The sequence below is a fragment of the Pongo abelii genome, chromosome 23 (genome assembly GCF_028885655.2).
Source record: "Pongo abelii isolate AG06213 chromosome 23, NHGRI_mPonAbe1-v2.0_pri, whole genome shotgun sequence".
Lineage (NCBI taxonomy): Eukaryota > Metazoa > Chordata > Mammalia > Primates > Hominidae > Pongo > Pongo abelii.
In genome coordinates, this window is record NC_085929.1 from 1,347,466 (window position 1) to 1,354,537 (window position 7,072).

The 7,072-nt window shown below is 45.8% G+C and overlaps 1 long non-coding RNA gene across 1 annotated transcript; it reads left to right on the forward strand.

Annotated features, from left to right (window-relative positions):
• The first annotated feature begins 3,598 nt into the window (after nt 1–3,598).
• LOC129053630 (uncharacterized) lies at nt 3,599–5,902 on the forward strand. Its single transcript, XR_008518405.2, has 3 exons — nt 3,599–4,354; nt 4,633–4,743; nt 5,064–5,902. It is a non-coding gene; the product is annotated as an uncharacterized LOC129053630 (long non-coding RNA).
• The last annotated feature ends 1,170 nt before the right edge of the window (nt 5,903–7,072 follow it).

Consider the following 7,072-nt stretch of genomic DNA (forward strand, 5'->3'; position numbering starts at 1 on the left):
TGAGTCTCCACTTCTGCCTTGGCGCTGCCCACAGGAAGCGTGGTTATATATAGCTTGGCCTCACACCCAGGTTATGTGACACTCCGGCTTGTGCACTGCCCATATGGGACACTGTGTTATATTTCTGGGTCCACTACTCAAGCGATGTGACTCCCCTGCCTGGGCCCTGACTTACAGGGGCATTGTGATATATCTCTGTGCTCATCAGCTAGGTAATGTGATTCTCTTCTCCTGCCTGGTCCCTTTACACAGGAGGGATTGTGACATATTACTGGGCTTAGCACCATGTTGATGTTGATGTGAATCTTCTGCCTGGATCGAGTTCACAGAAGGCATTGTGAAATACCTCTGGGTCCATCACCTATTTCATATGACTCTCCTCTGTTACCTGAGTGTAGCCCATAAGAGACATTGTGACATATCTCTGGGTCTAGAACTGGGATGATGTGACTTCTCCCTGCCTGGGTCATGCCCACAGAAGAAAGAGTGACTTATAACTGGGCACACCACATGGTTAAGTGATTCTTCTGTCTGGTCCCTACATACAGGAGTCATTGTCAAATGCCTCTGGTCCCATCATCTAGACTATGTGACTCTCTATTTCTTCCCAGGGCCTGCTCACAGTAAGGATTGTGACATATTACATGCCCTACATCATGTGACTTTTCTCTCATGTCTGGGCTCCGTCTTGGAGATGAATGTGACACATAGCTAGGCCTAGCCCCTAGGTTCTGTAACTTCTCCTTTTTCAAAATCCTACCCACCAGGGGCATTGAAACATCTCTCTGGGCACTTTACTTAGGTAATGTTACCCTGTTGCCTGGAGCCTCCCATCAGGAGGTATTATGAGATATTGCTGGACCCAGTACCTATGTGATATTACTCTCCTTTCTTTCCTAGGCCTTGTATACATTGTGTATTATAATATATGGCTGGGTTCAATGACTAGGTGATGCAACTCTCATGCATAGGTCCTACTAACAGGGACATTATGACATTTCTTTAGCTCTGACTCTCCTCTTTTTCCTTAGGTTTCCCAAAAAGGGAGGTGGTAACATATAACGGGACCTAGCAACCAGCTAATATGAGTCTCCTCTTTCGCCTGCACCCAGCATATTTTACGAGTTGTGGCATATCCTTTGTCTCAACACCTGCAGGATGAAAGGCTCCTGCCTGAGCCCAGCCATCAGTCAAAATTGTCATTCTCCCACACGAACATGGACCATAATTGAGGTTCTGAAACTCACACCCAGAGGGAGTCAAAAGTTGGAAAATTAGCTCTCATAAGTGGATATTGTCCACAAGTGGGTTTGTGACTCACTGACCAAGATCCAAAACACTTGTGAGGTTGTGACTCCACTAAGATAACTCAGTTTTCAAAAGGGATTAAGGCTCTCATGGAAAAAATCCATTCCTCCATTGAGATAGTGACTTATGCACATAGACGCAACATACAGGAGGCATTCACTCTCATACCCAGAATCGGCACTTATGTGGGATTGTTAATCTCATCCATGGACCTTCTTGCAGGTGTGATTCTGACGCACACCTCTAGGCAGCACCTGAGTGATTTCACATTTTTGCCTGGGTGTAGCCCACAGATGAGATTGTGATCCATCCCTGAATCCAGCAGCTAATTAATATGCTTCTATTCTCCTGTCTTGGCACTGCCCATAGTGGGTATCTTTATCTTTCACTGGTCCTGGCACTTTGTTATGTGACTCTGTCCTGTGCTTTGCCCACACGAGCCATTGTGACACATTGCTGGGTCCAACACCCAGGTGATGTAACTCTTGTCTAGGCTTTGCCTACAGGGGGCATTGTGACATATCTCTGCACTGGTCACCCAGGTGATGGGACTCCCTTCTCCTGACTGCTGCCTGTTCACAGCTGGGATTCTTACAAATCGCTGGGGACAGACTCTAGGTAATGTGACTGTCATTTTACTGAGCGCTACCCACAGGAGACATTGCAAAATATCTATGGGCCTCTCACCTAAATGTAGTGACTGTTTGCCTGGGCTCATTTCTCAGGGGTATTGTGACATATGGCTGACCTCAGTACCGAGGTGATGTGAGTTTCTTCTACTGCTAGGGCTCTGACCAAAGAGAGATTACAATGTATCACCGGGCCCAGCACCTGAGCGATTTGACTCTTCCCTCTTGGCTGCGCCCTGCATATATTGTGTATTGTGACATATTACTGAGTCCAACGCCTACGTAATGTGACGCACCTGCATGGGCCATTTCCACATGGATATTATAACGTGTCTTTTTGTTCATCAGTTAGGTGATGCAACTCTCCTCTTTGCCTTGGTCCCCGCATAATTTAACTATTGTGATGTATCACTGGGCCAATGGCCTAGAAAATAGGAAGCTTCCGCCAAGGCCCTGACTACTGGGGGCCTTGTGACATAGCTCTGCATTTATCACCTAGAAAATGTGATCCCCTACATTTCTGCCTGAGGCCTGCTCACAAGAAAAATTGTAGCATATTTCTGGGCCCAGCAAAGAGGTGATGTGTTCCTCCTGCCTATGCTTAGTTCACAGGGAAAATTGTGACATATCACTGGGCCCAGAGGCCAGGTGAGGTGACTCTGCTGCATGTGTCATGCTTTCAGGAGGGAGCAAGAATATATCCCTGGTAGAACACCTAGGGATGTGACTCTCTTACCTTGTCCCTGTCCTCAACGGAGACTGTGACGTATCCCTGACACAGACCCAGGTGATGAGACTCTCCTGCTTGCTGACTACCCAAATGTGAAGTTGTCACATATATTTTGGCCTAGCACATAGGGTGATGATGACATTCATACCTTAAACCAACCAATAGGAGAGATACTTTCTCTCATAGCCAGGCTTAACAAAACTTGCAAAATTATGGGTCTTCTCTTACTATGAAGGTCAGAGAAAATAAGCACTCTTGCATATCATGTAAAGCATTCAGATGGTCCAGTGTCATCACAGGGCCCAGAACACGGGTGAGATTGTGTTCTCTGTGTGCACACCCACCAATCATCAGAATTGTCATTCTTACACAGGAATAGAGGTGATTGCGGGGGTCCTAAATCTCATACCTGAATGCAGTCCACAGTTGGAATTGTAACTATCATATGTGAACATCCAGTCACAGTTGGGATAGTGACTTATTTCTGAACTCAGTTTACAGCCAAGTAAAGATCCTTTTATCTGGATCCAGCCAGCTGGAGAGATGTTGACTCTCATACCTGGGCTTATGACCACAGATATGATCATAGTTTCTATCAGCACGAAGACCTCAGAGTGGATTATGCTTAAAGCATACAGTACAAGACCCAAAGGAGGTACATAGTGTCCTAACAGGGCCCAGCAAACAGGTGAGATTCTAACACTCATGCACACTCTGGTGACAATAAAAGTTACCATCCTCAAAAATGAGCGCAATGGCGGGGCGCAGTGGCTCACACTTGTAATTGCAGCACTTTGGGAGGCCGAGGGGGGCAGATCACGAGATCACGAGATCAAGACGATCCTGGCCAACATGGTGAAGCCGCATCTCTCTACTATTTATGATGATGATGATTATTATTATTATTATTATTTTGAGACAGAGTCTTCCTCTGTCACCCAGACTGGAGTGCACTGGCACCATCTAGGCTTACTGCAACCTCCTTCTCCCAGGTTCAAACAATTCTCTTGTCTCAGCTTCCCGAGTAGCAGGGACTACAGGCTCATGCCACCATGCCCAGCTCATTTTTGTATTTTTAGTGGAGACGGGGTTTCACCATATTGATTAGGCTGGTCTCAAACTCCTGACCTCAGGTGATCCACCCACCTCGACCCCCCAAAGTGCTGGGATTACAGCCATGGGACACTACGCCTGGCCACCCGATCTCTACCAAAAATACAAAAATTAGCTGAGCGTGGTGGCATGTACCTGTAATCACAGCTACTCGGGAAGCTGAGGCAGGAGAGTCGCTTGAGCTCAGAAGGCAGAGGTTGCCGAGAGCCGAGATCGCCCCACTGGACTCCAGCCTGGCGATAGAGTGAGACTCCATCTCAAGGGACCAAAAGAAATGAAAGGAAGAAAGAAAGAAAGAAAGAAAGAAAGACAGAAAGAAAGAAAGAAAGAAAGAAAGAAAGAAAGAAAGAAAGAAAGAAAGAAAGAAAGAAAGAAAGAAAGAGAAAGAAAGGAAATGAAAGAGAAAGAAAGAAGAAAGAAAGGGAAAGAAAGAAAAGAAAGAAAGAAAGAAAGAAAGAGAAGGAAGGAAAGGAAAGAGAAAGAAAGAAGAAAGAAAAAGAAAGAAAAAAAGAAAGAAAGAAGAAAGAGAGAAAGAAAGAGACAATCGACTCTCATATATGCATCTTGTCCACAGGTAGGTGGGCGACTCTCAAAACAAAATTCATTACATCTGTGAGACTGTAACGCTCCTAAGGGGAGAAGTTCTTCTCAGCCAGAGAAGACTCATTTATGAATCCAGTTCACTGTTGAGATTGGGACTGGTGTACTTAGGCCCAACATACAAATTCTCATACCTGGAATCTGGACATGGGTGGAATTGTTCATCTCATCCCTGTCGCTTTCTGCAGGGGGGATTGTGACATACATCTCTGCCCAGCTCTCGAGTGTTTTAACTCTGTTTCCTGTGTCCAGCTCACAGATGGGATTCTGCAGAAGCCAGCATTTAGGTGTTGTGACATTTCTCTCCTGCCTTGGTGCTGCCCACAGGGGACATTGGGACATATCACTTGGCCTTACACTTAGGTAATGTAAGTTTTCTGTCCTGCATTAGTGCTACTCACCGGGGCGTTGTGATGTATTGCTGGGTCCCACATCCAGGTTATGTGACTCTTCTGCCGGTGCCCTGTCCACAATGGCCATTTTGACATATTGTTGCCTCCGAAACCTAGATGATCTACCTCTCCTTCCTGAGCTTTGCCTAAGGGGACATTGTGAAATATGTATGTGCCCATCACCCATGTGGTGTGATTTTCTTCTCCTGCCTAGTCCCTGCTTAAAGAAGGGATTGTGCCATATCAGTGTGCCCAGCACCTAGCTCATGTTACTCTTCTTTTGTGTTTTAGGTTTTGATTGGAAGGAGATTGTGATACAGTGTTGGGTCCAACTCCTAGATGACTTTACTCTGTTGACTTTGCCCTGCAAGCAGAAAGCACTGTGACACACTATTGGGCCCAACACCAAAGTGAGTCTCCTGCCTGAACCCTGCCTACAGCAATTTGTAACATATGGCATTGGGACATATCTCTGAGACCATCAAGTGTATGAAGAGACTCTTCTTGTTTAACAAAGCCTTTGCCCACAGTAGAGAGTGTGACATAATTCTGAGCCCAGAAAATAGATGATGTTTCTTTTGTTTTTTGCTTGAGCCCCACATTATGATATATTCCTGGTCTCAGCAACCAAGGGAAGGGAATCTCTTGCATGGGTCTTGCCTACAGGGAGCCTTGTGAAATATTTCTGCGTTCATCACCTTAAAGATGTGACCCTCGTCTTCTGCCTTGGCCATGTTTACAGAAGGGAGAGTGACTTATTGCTCGGCCCAGCGCACAGATCATGTGATTCTGCATCTTGGTCTCTCCAGAGGGGTCATTTTGACATATCTCTAGACTCATCAACTAGATGATGTAATGCTCCTCTTCTCCCTGAAACCTATCCATAGTGGAGATTGTGAAATACAGCCTGGCACAGGACCTACATGATGGTACTCTCTTTTCATGCTTGGGTGCTGCCCACAGTGGTCATTGTTAGTTATAGCTGGGTATAGTCTTCAGGCGACGTAACTCTCCACTATTTTTGGGCCCACACACCCAGGGCATTACCATATAGCTCTGCTCCTCTGACCTAGGTGATGTGACTCTCCTTGTCTGTTACCACCTCTTAGGGGAAATTGTGATATATTGCTGGGCCCAGAACCGAGGTGATGTGGCCTTTTCTCTTGCCGGGGCCCTGCATACATGGTGTAGGGTAACATATATCTGGGTTGAACACATAGGTGATGTGACTCTTATGTGTAGGTCTTGCCAACAGGGGTATTATGACATACATTTCTATTCATTGCCTAGGTGATGTGACTCTCTACTCTTATCTGGGCCCTTCCAAAAGAGGGGATTGTGACATATCACTGACCCTACCACCAAGGTGATGTGACTGTTCTCTTTTGCCTGGGTTTGCATATTTTGGGTATTGTGACATATCACTGGGCCCAACACTTAGGGAATAAAAGGTTTATTCCTCTACCTTACACACAGTGAAACTTGTGACATATTTCTGCATTCATCGCCAAGAAGATGTGACTCTTCTGCCTGCATCCTGACCACAGAGAGGATTGTGACATATTACTAGATCCAGCACGCAGGTGATGTGACTCTGCTGCTTGGGTCCTAATTTGAGGAGTGGATTGCAACATACCCATACCTGAGCATTTAGGTAATGTGACTGTTGCCTGGTCCCTGTTCTCAGGGAAGCGACATATCCCTGGCCCAGCGTCCAACTGATTTTACTCTCCTGCTGTCTTCCTATATGCAGGTGTAATTGTGACATATATCTTGGAACACAACACACAGGTGCAATGATGACTTTCATATGTCAAACCAGCCAATAGGAGAGACACTGCTTCTCCTAGCCACACTTAGGGAAATGAAAAAAAACCCTGTGTCTCCTCGCTAAGATCATCCACTCTCTCACATATTACAGAAAGCCCTCAGGTGGTACAGAGTCTCATCACAGGGCCCAGCACACAGGTGAAATTTGTTTCTCATATGCGCACCCTGCACCCTCCTGACCATTATGATTTTCACTCTCACATATAAACAGAACCCACTGGTGAGGTCCTGAATTTCACACATGAATGCAGTTTATAGTTGGAATTGCGACTCTCATATGTAATCATCTGTCCAGGGTTGGAATGCGAACTTCGTTATTAACCCAGAGCATAGAAAGTTGATGGTTCTCTTATCTGGACCCCGCCAATTGTAAAGATGTTGACTCATATGTAGTCTTAAGGCCACAGGTTTGATCATGGGTCCACACCAGCATGAAAATCTCAGAAAGAATTGAGACTGTCATGCATACC